The sequence below is a fragment of the Pteronotus mesoamericanus genome, unplaced genomic scaffold (assembly GCF_021234165.1).
Source record: "Pteronotus mesoamericanus isolate MK-2021 breed Mesoamerican mustached bat unplaced genomic scaffold, CSHL_Meso_final contig_52, whole genome shotgun sequence".
Taxonomy (NCBI): domain Eukaryota; kingdom Metazoa; phylum Chordata; class Mammalia; order Chiroptera; family Mormoopidae; genus Pteronotus; species Pteronotus mesoamericanus.
Genome location: NW_026555189.1, coordinates 18,914,949 through 18,929,509, shown reverse-complemented (window position 1 = coordinate 18,929,509; position 14,561 = coordinate 18,914,949).

Sequence of the window (14,561 nt, the reverse complement as noted above, 5' to 3'; positions counted from 1 at the left end):
GCCTCCCTCAGAGAACAGGGAGTCTTATCCATCCTTGTGTCTGTTACCTAGTGCAGCTCTAGCACAGTGCTGGCATTCAGTAACTGTTTAGTGCATGACTGAACCTATGTATGTTTCTGCTTTCCCTTGCATACTGTGAGATTCCCCTAGATGGATATTTTGATCACTTTTGCTTTTTTGAGAAATTCATATCTTTACACATAACAGTTCAATTTTAATGAAGGTTAAATAGCATAAAAAATGAAAAGGTTAGAATGAGAAGAACTTCTATGTCTTTTAGTTAAAGTGTCTCCAGATTCTAAGTGCAAAACTGACTTTGTGTTTTTTCCATTGTGCAGTTATAATTGGGTCTGATTTTAACAATAATATTTAACATTTAGAAATGCTTTTGTGCCAGGGAATTCACTAAACACATTTCAGAGAGTTCTGCAATTTTCATAACAATCTACAACATATTATTGTTACCTGTATTTTATGGAACAAAATGTTGAGGTTTGACTAAGCAGGGTCATATTATCTGGGATTCATGCTCAACAACTTATTATGTTAAAAACAATTATGAGAAGAGAATAACATTTAAAAGTCAATGAAAGTAAGGTACAGTGAATGTCCTTGTCCCAGGATTAAGATGGAAACAAGTTGTCCAGAGTTGTACGAAGACAGAATGACTTTGTGAAGCTTTGGTAATGTGTCATAGATTTGTGGCAGGAAAAGCAACACACATATCATATGTCACCAGTCCTGTGGCAGAGCTCATGCTAAGCAGGAAAGCTCATGTAATTCTTGCTCAGTTGTTAGGCTGTCAAAGACTCTGGCTAAAAGGTGGCAGTTACTGCTGAATGAGGCAAGTCTTTCATGCTCATTATGTTTCTAGGACCCTGGCTCTTCAAGGCCATGAATTAGAAAAAGAGAAAGTTTTGTCCACAGGCTGGTGAAAACGCTTACTTTGGTCTCAGTGTCTGGCACTGTTCTGTGTACTAACAGCACATCCATAAAGGAAGGAATTTAATTCCAGTTTCATTCTATCTGGCGGTTGCTTACATGGGCAGTTTAATTTGCGCACCACAGTATAATAAATAAAATGTAGACTGCAGTTGTCATTAGTGACATGATTGTCTTTAATGACTTGGAGGCTATTTTTAGGACTAGTCTTTTTAAAATATTTCTCTATCTATTTATTTATTTTAGAGAGAGGGGAAAGGAGGGAGAAAGAGGGAGAGAAACATCAATATGGGAGAGAAACATCGATGCACGAGAGATAGATGGATTTGTTGTCTCTTGCATACCCCAACTGGGGGCCTGGTCCACAACACATGCATGTGCCCAGACCAGGAATTGAACCAGCAACCCTTTGCCTTGTGGGATGGTGCCTAACCAACTGAGCCACATTGCTCAGAGCAGGAATAGTTTTCAAGGAAGACTATTCTAGGCATTATAATCTTGTGTCCTGGGTCTAACCACACCTCCCTCTACTACTTAAGGCTGACCCTGAGCAAAGACTTGATACAGGGAACTTATTTAAAAGGTGATCACAGAAAACAAGTGTGGGAAAGAGGAGAGAGAGAGAGAGGCAAGAAAGGAAGAAAAACAATAAAGTATGTATTAATGAGCTGATTACTGCTTAGAATTGTCTTGTTGGAAGACAAGGAAGTTGGTACATTCATCTAGAGACTTTCATCCATCATAGGTTGAAGACTGCATTGGGGCATAATCTCCCCCACATTTCTGTGTTGCACCTCCGTAACGCCAAGCTACCCACCCCAGCTTTAGAGAAAGCTGTGCAGAAAGACACCAAGATGCATGGAACTGTCCACCACGCCAGTGCTGAAATTAGGTAGCCCGAGGGGGAAATGGCGTGATGGTTCATAGCAAGTGTCTGCTGTGGCAAAAAGGTTTATCTAACAATAATAGCCAAAATGATGAAATAAATTGCATATGATATGCTAATTATTATGTGTATATATATATTTGGTATGTTTTGAGAGACTACAATCATGTTAAGTGGTATTTGGTTTAAGGTTGGTATTAGTGCCCACCTCGTCATTAAAAATTGGCAAAATGTCAATTCTCAGCACATTTTTGAAAGTACCAAAAAGAGAGCTAAGCCCTCATTTGAAAGCTCATTAATGAATGAGTTTTATTGTAAGTCAGGTCACTGGATTGGAATAGGTGAGTATAATACTAGAATGATGTGCATTTAATATAATAGCATCCTGAACTGAATTTTGATTTAAAAATTATCTTATTTCCCATTGCAGAAAAAATTTAAAAAACCTAATTAAAATATAAAGATGGAAACTGCATCAACCATAACCTCCCATCTAGAAATAATCATTGTTACTATATTAATATAATTCTTCCCAGTGAAAAATTTTTATTAGATGTGGTGAGTAGATTTTTTTTTCTTTTTGCTAATAAATGCCAGTTCCCTATTGAGTGGCAGGTAAGGAAACTGATATTTATTGAGTGCTTTTTATTTTTTAATGGTTTATTTTTTATTTTCTTCCATTACCACTTATCCTCCTTATACCCTCTTCCTTCTCTGCCCCCGCCCCCTGCGATCAGCACACCGTGGCCTGTGTCTGTGCTGTTGAGTACTTTTTATTTGCTGGAGATCAGGCAGAATATCCCACACATCTCCCCTAACCCATTAGCCCCTGCACTGCTGGTTTGGAGGAAATCACCATCGCGGCCCCCGAGGTGCATGTGTGCTGGGTACTGCCCGGAGCCTGTCTCCGGTCATTGAGAGAATGCTTCGTCTTCTAGGGGCCCCGAGTGAGCAAGTCAGAAAGGTTAAAGGCGGCCTGGGCAATGCTGAGAACTGTTTTTTTTTCTAATGAAAATGAAAATGGAATAGAGAGAGGCATCAGGAAAGAGGGACATGTATTAAGTAATGGGAAACAGCTTCTTTAAATTTATTTTCCTCCCAGCCCTGTTATATGTGTTTTTTTAAGTCGGCTTGTTCAAATGACGATGAGGCAGATTTTCTCAATTAAACCATCGTTTACAACCCTGCTCATCCCAAACGTGTAAATAAGCTTCCTCTGGGTTTGTCAGACAGGCGTTTGCTCCTCATCATCATCATCTGTGTTTTGACAACATTACTGGAGATGAAAACAATTCTGCCATATTCCCAACTCCTTCAAAATGCCTTTTTTTCTCCTTTTATCTTTGCTTCATTGGTGTAAATAAATAAAACCTGCCCTACCCTGTCTTGCTTCTTCTCCAATTCAGGATTTTAATTTGAAAATGGTTATTTTTAGCCTTGTTCTCAACTGTGCCCGAGCTCTGTCCTCACCAGGCTGCTGATTGCAGATAACACAGCTGGCTTCGGGGGTGGCCGGCGCAATCTGCAAACAGTGCAGATAAGATTGATTTAAAAGTTGGCTGCAGCTGCCAGAGACCCCTCCCAGGCCTGGGAAGCGGGAGTCCTAAAGGGTTTGTTTTTTAGGATGAAATTTTCAACCACACCCCCGTGGGGTGGGGGGAAAAGGCAGATAGTACAAACTATCCCTTCTTGTGTAGTCTTGCAACTCAGAGGTGGGCTGAGCAATCATGATTTTAGAAAACTGGGGACTCTGGAGTCAGAGAAAGGGCTATTTTTGAAACCATGTAGGATAAAAGTCAGGAGATGTGCCACGTCAGAGGTGTCCGACACGAGGCTTTCGGTGAACGTGGAAGCAGGAGTCCCCACCTGGCAGCCTGCAGGGCGTAGTGCTCTGCACGTGTGTTTTGCTTTGCTTGCAGTGTTTTTCTTTTAATATGTTGCTTTGTCATTTAATTTATATGTCCAATATAAAATTGAATATTACTTATCCAATCACATATTACATATCCAAATATATGTAAACACCATGTGCCAAAACTGCTCTAAGCTGTTCACAAATGCTAAACAATTAACTTAAAAATTCTTTTAAAAAATCCTCACCTGAGGATATATTTATTGATTTTAGAGGGAGAGTATGGGGAGGCGGGGAGAAAGAGAGAGAGAGACCAAGCAAAAGAGAGAAACATTGAGCTGAGAGAGACACACATTGATTGGTTGCCTCCTGTACATGCCTTGACCGGGGATTGAACCCACCACCTAGGTATATGCCTAGGTTGTAGACTCAATAATTGCAGTCTGGGTCTATCACATTGTACTTCTATTAACATCTGATTTCATTGATCTCTCAAAAGATGGAAAACTGTCCCTGTTATCTGTCCTCTGATACTCACTTTCTATCAGTTCTTCCCTCTAGGAGACAGAGGATGATGAACTGAAAGGAAACAGGCCAAGGCTTATACAGTACCCCTAAAATTTGGTTCAGAGAATTTTTTTTTTTTTTGCTCTCCCTCTGAAACTGTTGAAAGCTATGGGCTTGATGTTCAAGTTGAGAACTAAGGGGAAATGTCTTCCCTTTTCTTTTCCCCTCCTTAGCATTTCTTAGTTCTTCTACCTGTAACAGCTTCTGGAGTCTCCTCTGGGAGTAAATCCTCTAATCCTCTCCTCTCATACCATTAGCTGACACACCCTCAGGTCCCAGGGTGAGATGTGACCAGCCCAACCAATCACTTCATCCGATCTCTGCACTGCAGTATTTTCTTCATGGATGGGCACAGGCCCTGGTCAATCCTGTCAAAGCTAATATTTGGATGTTTCCTGGGGAGACTGGAAGGAAGTTGTTCCCCTTCGTGCTGGTCTTATAATAATCATGAAGGTGAAAGACTGAAGCGTCCAGAGGCCACATGGAAAGAGCTTGCTTGAGCATGAAACACACACAGAAGAAAGCAGAGCCAAGGCATAGGGAAGGCGGGGAGTGCGGAGAAGGGAGGGGGAAGGGAGAAGTCAGTGTAAAATCACCTCTACTACTAGCCTTTTTAGTCATTTGGTTGAACAATTTCCATGTTTTGCTTAAGCCAGACTGAGCTGAATCTTCATTAGCTTGCAATGTTAAGAGTGATGACTAATAAATGTACGTTCATGACCATCTGGGTCCCAAGCAAAGTAAAACCTTTGAAAATGGTTTGTTAATTCAAAAGGAGGAAGACAAAGAAAGGAAGGCATGAAATTGAGTGGCCTAGAAAGGTATAGAGACACACAAACATTCATGCAGAGGGACTGCTAATTTGGAGGGGGTTCTGAGCCACTGGGTGTGACAAATGCCATGTGTGACTTCAAAGGGATGGACTAAAAGGTTGTGAATCCTGACAATGACACTTTGTGGCTGGAAAGCCCTGATAAGACAACTGAAGTCACACTTCCCGAGGACGTGTGAAAAATTATCAACTTTGAATTCACGATCCCATCAAATTGTATATCTTAATCCTCATTTTCTATATTCTTATATGCTCTGAATAAAGGCAGCAATAATTTGTAGGGGTGAGTTTTCAATATTTATTTATGGCTGGGAAATACAAGCCCATGGGTCAGTTTTTGACTTGGGGGAGGAGTGGGCGGACCGATAGAAGATAAGCACTTGCACATTATTGCCTCTTAGGAGTGATTTTAGGTGGTCTCACATGTACCACCCAATGAAACTCCCATTTACAATGATGTGTTACAAGTCAGGCAGGTGCTAGATAGTGTGGAAGTTTTGCAGGCAATCATATAGAGCTTGAAGGAAGCCACTTCTATGTCTTATTATATATTTTAAGACAAGTCTCATACCACCTCTGCCTTTTTCCCTTCCCAAGCTCAATAATATTGGTTACTCCAAATAATCATCATATGAAGTTGTTTACCAGGAATTCTTGAGTGCAGGAATCAGTCTTTTTCAAAGGTGACTAGCGTATTTCCTGGCACATATTATGTGCTCAATACATTTCTGGGGTTGGAATGAACCTCCTTATCATATTGTCTTTGTTTATATGTACTTTTGCTCACTCTGATTCTCCTGCAGGATGCTGCTTTTATTTCAGACTTCACTTAGTTATTCCAGTCTCTCTCCACTTCTCATATAAATGAAGAGAGAGAGAGAGGTGTGCGTGTGTGTGTGTGAGAGGTAGATAGACATAGTTCTGGTTTCTTATGAAAAAGAGGAATTCAGTCCTGGTGGCTGGAGCCAATTGATTCTTAATTAAATGAAGCATAGAATTGAGCCGGGATGCATTTGTTCTGATTCAAAAGCCATCTTTCCTTCCTGCCCGATGATTGTGTCTCTTTCAGTGCCAGCACAATGTGGGCAGGGAGGAGCTCTCTGTTCTGCTCTGCTCTGCACAAGGACACAGGGAGACGTGAGCATGGAACGCTTTGTGATGAAGCAGAAGCCACTTGTTAGAGCAAGGGGAGAACTGACAATAATAAGAGACTGCCCAAACAGAGAGGAGGGGATCACAGGTGGCGGCTCTTTTAGCAGCAGAAACTTCCTGCTCCCCAAGAAGGAGGAAAGAAGCCAGCAGGGATGATTAAGCCAGTGATGAGGATAAAGAGCAGGCTGAGATACAGCCAATGTGCAGAAATGACTCAGCAGGCTCACCTGTGGCTCCGTGAACTAGTCTGAGCAACTCATTGCCTGGAATCTGCCAAGAGCCGGGGCTGTGGTTTCTCTGCGGCAGTGGACATCGGTCACCAGATATCCTGCCTTCAACTGCTCACTCATTCATGCCTTCAACAAAAATACATGAGCTCCCTCTACACACCAGACTGCCTGCTAAGTGGGGGGCTTATTGGGGGTGAAGGTGGCCTCTTTCACTGGAGGAGCTCCTAACTTAATGGGGGAAAATGATACATGATACCAGAGGAAACCCTCTGTAACTGGTAGCTGCTATTCCCATGTGCTGCAGCCCGAGGCAAACACTCATTAGTGATTATTTCAAGTCATAACTCTAGGAGGTAAATTCTATTTTTCTCCCTGCTTTTTTAGGTGAAAGCAATATATGATCAACATTATCCCCACACCAGCAGCAAAGCTGAGATTTGAACCCGTGTGGTTAAGAAGGTACCACAAAATACTCTAAAAACATAGGAGTGATTGAGTCACCTTCTCTGGGAACATTTAGAAAAATGTTATCAAATAGGTAGTTTTTGATTTGGGTCTTCAAGTATAATTAAGAGTTCACCTGGTAGACAAAGATTGAAAGGAGATCATTTCAGCATTTGTAATTTGGGAATGGGAATGGCCATAAGAAATATTTCTAGATTCTTTTGTGAAGCCCAGTTAGATAATAATTCTCATTAAACTGGCTATTTTGATAATCTGATTTAGGTTTAGTTTTATGGCTTTAAGCAATATGCAATAGTTTTGGCTTCAGTTTGAGCTCATTTGATTGACCTTTTTCTTATTGAGATATAATTGATATATAGTCTTAGATATTTGTGCACACTGTGAAATGATCACCACAATAAATCTGGGTAACATCTATTAGCATACATTGTTACAATTTTTTTTTCTTGTGATGAGAACTTTTAAGGCCAATTCTAAAGTATTAACCATGCTGTATACTACATCCCCAGAAATTATTTGTTTTGTAACTGGAAGTTTGTACCTTTTGACACCCTTCACCCATTTCATCCATTCAGGATGGATTTGTGAGGGATATAGGGTCAACTCCCAGACAAGGGCAAAGGATTTAGACCAAGAGCAGAAAAGCCATAGCAGATGTTGAGCCCACAGTGATAGCCATAAGTAAGATTAGGGTGTGAGCCCCTGGCCTTTATCGCCTATCTGATAAAGGGCACATGGGTGTTTCCATCTCACTTAAAAGGGTTGGGTTTCAGAAGACAGAAATGGTGTATGACCCTTGCATTGCACCAGTCCAGGTTCCTGATATTGCCTTAGTATCGACTGTCTCATTTCTAGGCAAATGGTCTCCCAGGATCCATTCCTGCCTGCCCTCCTCAAGTCATCTTTCACCAGTAACCAGAATTAAGATTCTAAAAAGTAATTTTTTTTCATGTCACTCCTTTGCTTAACACTCATGTAGTCTTCAGGATAAAATCCCAAACCATGAGCCACTCCTATAAGGCTCCTCTTTGACTTTTCAGTTTTATTGTTTTGTAACCTAGAGCCTCCTCTTGTTTCCACCCTCAACACTGTGCCCCAGCATCTTTGTATACACATAAGATATGACTGCTCTCCCATGCCTCCCGTATCTAGCCAACTCCTCTTTCCTTATGGGTTTTGTATTAAACATCTGCTTTGTTGGAAGTCTCCTCTGACCCCTGTGAAGACTGGGTGATGGTGGCCTTTCTCTATGCCCCCATGGCACCTGCTTTATCACTTGTCATGTGGAATTGGACATTACTCTGTGTGTCTCCTCCTTTGGCTAATGGGCATCAGCATCTTTGAACATTTTATCTGAAGGCATTCAACAAATATTCAGTGAATGAATGAATGATGAGTGACAAGATTTGAAAATTTTGACCAGATATTTAGAATGCACTTTGGGTTGGGTGACAGTATGTTTGGTTTAAGTTGTTTCAGGTGTAGTTCTTTACTCTTCAGTCATCCTTCCTGATGACACTGTTGGGAGAACAAAGTCTACTATGATGATGATGAGTTTTTAACCATCATCATAGAGAATAACCCCATTTAAATTTATGTTGAAATAACTTCAGAATTACAGAAAAATTATAAGAATAATGTAAGTAATCCTTGATACCTTTCACTCAGGTATCCCAAATGTCAACATTTTGTCACATTTGTTTTATTATTCCCTCTCTCTATATTATTTTTTCTCCTGTAACATTTGGAAATAATTACAACTATAATATCTCTTTAACTCTAAATTTCTTAGTGTGTACTTTCAAAAATGAAGACATTCTCTTATATAAATACAGTAGAGTGATCAGAATCACTAAATTAATATTGATATAATACCATAACCTGTACATTGTATTCAAGTCACAGTTATTTTATAAGAAGCATTTAATACTTGAATAAAGCATTTGGTTTGTCCTGTGCCCTCATGCTTATCCAAGAGGGATATCTTTGAATCAGGAACCTGCCAGTATGGAATCAAGAGGCAGGGGAGGAGGGACTGGGATTTACCTGTTAGGACACAAGGAACTGAGTCAGATGTCTTCTGGAAATAGGTAGAAAAAGATAGACGGAGAGAGAGAGAAAAAAAAAGATTCAAGGGAGAGGGAGATTGTGAGTGAAAGAAGACTTCAGGTGTCCATGTGAGGCCAGACACCTGCCTCTATTGCCTTGTGCCTAGCTTCTGCTGTCCCCACACCCCAGACTGTGAGAAAGATATCCCGCATGCTAGGTTGGGCTCTTTTTGGTGAATGAGCCAGTGTGCCTTTCTAGTAATTGTGGTTGAGGATACACACACACACACACACACACACAACCTTCTAGCTGAAATTTAGAAGACTATTCTCTTTTAGAGGAGGGTGGACTCAGCCCACATGAAGGACACACCTCGAGTACCAGCTTGGGTGATAGGGGAGGCTGTGCAGCTGGACCCTACAGGACACCTACTACATTAGGCCGTACTACCAAGATGGGGAGTCATAGCAGCTCTGCCTAATACATAGAAACAAACACAGACAGGCTGCCAAAATAAGGAGACAGAAACATGGCCCAAATGAAAGAACAGATCAAAACTCCAAAAAAAGAACTGAATGAAATGGAGATACGCAATCTATTAGATTCAGAGTTCAAAACACTCATTATAAGGATACTCAAGGAATTTAGTGAGGGCCTCAACAGCATAGAAAAGATCCAGTCAGAATAGAAGGATACAATGATTGAAATAAAGAACAATTTACAGGGAAACAACAGTAGAGCAGATTAAGCTGAGAATCAAATCAATGATTTGGAACAGAAGGAAGCAAAAAACAAGCAATCAGAACAACAAGAAGAAAAAAGAATCTAAAAGAAATGAGGATAGTGTAAGCAGCCTCTGGGACAATTTCAGGCATTCAACATTTACACCATAAGGGTACCAGAAGGAGAAGAGAAAGAACAAGAAATTGGAAGTCTATTTGAAAAAATAATGAAAAAAAACTTCCCTAATTTGGTGAGTGAAATGGACATGCAAGTTCAGGAAGCATAGATAGTCCCAAACAAGATGGATGCAAAGAGGCCCACTCCAAGACACATCATAATTAAAATGCCAAAAGTTAAAGATAAAGAGAGAGTCTTAAAAGCTGCAATAGGAAAGCAGTCAGTTACCTACAGGGGCGTTCACATAAGACTGTCAGCTGATTTCTCAAAAGATACTTTGCAAGCTGGAAGGGATTGGCAAGAAATATTCAAAGTCATGAAAAGTGGGGCCCTACAGCCAAGATTGATTTACCCAGAAAAGCTATCATTTATTCTTTTAATGGTTTTCTAATTAATATATTTTATTTTATTTTTTATCTTTGTGATTTTTTTCCTGTTACCATTTAGTCCCTTTATACCCTTCTCTCCCCCAGCAATTACCACACTGTTGTTCATGCCCATGAGTCCTTTTTCCTTTTTCAAACTACCATTTAGATTTGAAGGGCAGAAAAAGAACTTCCCAGAAAAGAAAAAAAACAAAAGGAGTTAATGATCACCAAACCATTATTATATGAAATGTTGAAGGAACTTATTTAAGAAAAAGAAGATTAAAACCAAGAACAAGAAAATGGCGATAAATACATATCTATCAATAACTGAATCTAGAAAACAACTAAGCAAACAAGAAGAACAGAGAGAGAATCATGGATACAGAGAGCTTTTTAATGGTTGCCAGATGAGAAGGGAATGCGAGGGAATGGTTGAAGAAGTGAGGGGATTAAGTACAAATAGGTAGTCACAGAATGGCCATGGGGATATAAAGTACAGTATAGGAAATGGAGTAACCAAAGAACTTACACGCATGAACCATGGGCATGAACAATGGTGTAGGGCTTGTCTGAATAGGGGTTGCTGGGTGGAGAGGGACAAAGGAGGAAAAATTGGGACAACTGTAATACCATAAATAATAAAATATAATTAAAATAGACTATTCTCTTTTAGAAAATAGCAAGCCTTCACTCTCCTGTTATACCACTTTGCCTTTCCTAATAATTCTTCCTTCCATACTTTCTATTTTACTCCATATACCCCCAATAGATAACAACTAAATGTGAATAAATACATCAATCCTCTAAACACAAACTGACGCTCTTTTCACAGTGTGCATTTATAAATAGAAAGAGGATATTGCAAACACCCAATGAATAGAATCCATTTCTTTCCACCGATGTTTAGGAGTGGCTGAAATTTAGCTATTCGGGGTCACCATGCCAAGGGATATGGGGACCTGGTTGTTCTTCAGTTCTCATTTTCCATCACAGTGATCATGTCATCTGACTTTTGTCACTTGTCCTCATCAGACACACTACCGCAGACCACACTGGATATGGAAGCGGGCAACACTCTTTGGTTAGATTCCGCATCCCTGGGAGCATCACCCACCTGTCCCTTGCCGTGTAAGTTGAAACTTTTTTTTTTTTTTTGGCACAATTAGCCCTAGACCAGAACATGAGAACAACATACTGAGGAATGTGGGAAAGAGGGCCAAATTTTCGTCTTTATTCATAGAAGAATCATTTGTCTGTGCTTTCTGCAGTTATTCATAATTTCTAGCTATGAGGTCTTGATCTGTTTAGGAACAGAACACAGATAGCTATAATCTATATCTAAATGTAAGTCTAGCTTCTCATAAACTACGAGGATTTGGCAGCCACTGTCAGGCAATCGAATCAGAATTACCATTTTAGTGTTTGATAAAAATATTCTCTGGCTCAATTATTACATCTCTGGTCCAGCAGATAATATTGCTTGGCACTAATTAAATCAGATAACTTTTCAGCTTGAAAAGAATCTTAAAGATGGCTTACTCCAATCTCTTTTAAATTTCCTCTGAATGTGCCTCAGTTTACTCTAGTGCTCCCCGGCCCCTCAGGGGTTGCCATTTCACTTGGCAGAGACAACGTGACCTTTGGTCCTGAACCTGTGGAGGAATTTGATATTCAGTGGAAGGTGTTCCCTTTATCCTGCATATAGAGATGATTATTTTCTGTGACCTTCAGAAAAGATTCTAAATACAAGATGTCCTTCTGTGAGTCAGGGGCAGAGAGTGTGGGCAAAGACAGAATGGAAATGGATTAGGAAGTGGACCCAGAGCGCTGACCTTGTGGAGCCCTCTACTTAGTTTGAGTGTGGGGTCATTGCTTGAATGACCTCAAGATGCTGAAATTCTCCTTTGTTCTGGGACTGAGACCACAAGGAGAGTTTTTATTGCAATTCTTCTCTTCTGGCAATAATGAAAATGAAATATTAAGAGCTTTTCATTACAGGCCTTAGGGAAATACGCAAATATGTTACAACTTTCTAAAATATGTCCTGATTAAATATCTCATTTCTTCACTTCCATAATCGGGAGATAATAGACCAACTGATTGTGCTAAATGGATTCCAGCAAGCCTCACTATCTTGTTCTGTCAAGGGGAATACTTATTTCTCCATTGTGTCATCTTTGTCTACAAAGGATAACTCATCCTACTATTCAAAGTAATTTTTTTAAAAAGAGAAAATGATCTCATAATCAAAGCTCTACTTCTGATTTATATATGAATCTCTACATATGTATATATAGATATAAATGTGTTAAGAGTATTTTTTTGGTTAGGGAGATTAAGGAATTTTTTTTGCATCCTGATAATGCTTTTCTTTCATTTTGTTTTTTGTGGGGGGTAAAGTTTTGTAATAATCATATGCATTTTTATGAGAAGTTAAGTAAACATTATAAAAAAGCACTAATTCCTGCTAATATAATGTGATTTGTCTTAAACTCCCAAATACCTCCTATACCAAATCCTTGGAGAGAAGAGTTCAGTTAAATTAGACAAATGAGGACGGAGTACCTACTGAGTGCCCAACACTGTGCTGAGATCAGGGTATAAGGATGAACAAGTGTGTATGCTTAGTGTTAAGGCACAAGACTATTATTTTTGTTTGCTCGTATATCTTGTTTCATGCATTACAAGTCAAAGTATAGATGAGGTTTTGGAGCTGGGAAAGTTATCTTTATTTGGAACAAGCAGGGAAGATCTTTCAGAATCGGCTGGGTGGGGTTTTGAAGGATCTCCATCCAGGGTTTTGAAGGTTACCATGCAGCAGCAGTCGAAGGCCGCTGGTCATTCCAGATAGCGGGGACAGCATGTGCAGAGGAAGGAAAGCTTTTTAAAACATTGCATCCTGTTTAAGGGCCACTAGAAGTACTTTCAGATTGCTGAGGCATGAAGGCGCATGAGGGTGAAAAGATCAGTATGGCTTCGGTTATGTAAATCTTTGAAGACCAGTCAAGGAACTTGACCTTTATCTTAGAAGAAATGGGGAGCCGGTGAAGGGGAGCAAGGGGTAAAAAAGGCCACTAGTCACTCCCAAGACCTTAGTTTCCCTCCTGTCCGGAGCTTTGCTACTTAGCCGCAGGAACACAGGTGATCATACCTCAGAGATGTCTGCCAGCCTTCATTAAGACCAATGCTTAATCTCAACTGACAATATCAATGTCAAAACCAGAGCTTGGCCCTGGCAGTGTTTCAGCAGAGGAGTCTTTGGAGCTTCCACGAACTGGTTCAATAAGCAATCTCGCTGTGAAACATAGAGCTTGGTATTTAGAAGGGTTTTCTGGCAGAGTCACAAAGTCCCAGCGTCTGTCCACTGACTAATTCCGCTGTGAAATGTTGAAGCACAACTTTTAGCTCTAAGAAAGCATGTAGACTTTCATTTGCATGCAAATCACTGCCATTCATGTGTGAACCACAGCAGGTAATGGCTCTACCAGATGGAAAAATTGGGGGCAGGGGCGTCCTCCTTGTGAAAGGCCACAGGTATCCACATGTGCTGCAGTGCAGCTCATTCTTACTTCCCGCATCACTCCCCGGGGAATAATCACTGTAATAACGGGTGTCAAGGAAAGGAAATGCAATTCCACCCTGTCATCATCTAGTGAACAAAATGCCACTAATCAGTGAAATACTGAGCTAATGTAATAGTTGATGCAATTAGTAAATTGAGTCATAGATATTGAGAAGTATAGCAGGGCACATGGTAAATTGATAGACCAACAAAACTCCCTAGTTTGAAAGGGTGCAGAGTGCATGTGCGTTTTAAAGGGAAACCATTGTGGTCTCAGCCCTGAGGTGATTAGGGGTGTGTCTCTGGAATCTGGACTCCTGGGTTGCAATCATAGCTCCCAAGCTCTTAGTAGCCAGGAGACTCTAGGTGAGAGACTGAGACTTCCTAAGCGTCAACTTTCTCATCTGTAAAGTAGGAGATGATCGAGTTTGTTCCTCTCATGATCCTATGAGGTAGGTCTGATTTAAGCAGTTTAACAAATAGCCTGATACTTAGTAATGCCACAGTTGCTAGTTAAAGTAAGTTTATTTGTTATGTAGTAGCTAACGCGGCTCTGTGAACACCGATTTACTGATTTGATTTCTCCAACGCAAAGGAAGCTCCTAAGGACAGAAGCTATGTCTTCTCTCCTTACTGTCAGCAGTTTGCTCAGCAGCCTGACACTTTGCAGGTGTTCAACAAATACCTGTTAAATGCACACCTTTTCTTAACCTTTAGTAGTATTTATGGTGTTGTGTTATTTAGTTCTCTGTGCCC